The 446-nt window shown below is 39.9% G+C and overlaps 1 protein-coding gene across 1 annotated transcript in view; it reads left to right on the top strand.

Annotated features, from left to right (window-relative positions):
• Window positions 1-446, top strand: part of PPFIA1 (protein tyrosine phosphatase, receptor type, f polypeptide (PTPRF), interacting protein (liprin), alpha 1) — a 51,580-nt gene that overhangs the window by 40,694 nt on the left and 10,440 nt on the right. The gene's annotated exons all lie outside the window — the stretch shown is intronic.

Here is a 446-nt window from a genome sequence, read left to right as displayed (position 1 = left end):
GAAAGAGAAGTTTATTTCAGTGTTAGTATGTAATCCAGAATATTTAGCGTATGTGTTACTTGCTTCATCTTTGGCCTCTGAACAATTTATCACACAGATGAAGTATACATGTGTGTACAGAATTTTGTAGAATAGTTGGAGGCTCTTTTAATCCACATATAAGGCCATTAACTTCAAATAATTATGGATTAGGAATCACCTGTCTCTTTATAGTGCAGCAAATTTAGACACTTAGTGGGAATTTTCCCCCGTGAGTGAGTCTGCCCTGCAATCTGAAGTTATTTCTGAGGTTCCTGGGATTAAATAAGAGACCACAGGTGCAGGTTTTGGATTAGAGCAGAGGGTTTGCCCATTAGTAACTCGGTGTAAGCTGTTTACCATGCTCAGTTTCGTTACTCTCTCTGCAGAATTTGGTCCCTGTCCGTAGGCCTTTGGTGCATGCCATT

This window comes from Acanthisitta chloris, unplaced genomic scaffold (assembly GCF_000695815.1).
Source record: "Acanthisitta chloris isolate BGI_N310 unplaced genomic scaffold, ASM69581v1 scaffold33791, whole genome shotgun sequence".
NCBI lineage: Eukaryota > Metazoa > Chordata > Aves > Passeriformes > Acanthisittidae > Acanthisitta > Acanthisitta chloris.
This window is presented reverse-complemented; position numbering and strand designations above follow the sequence as displayed.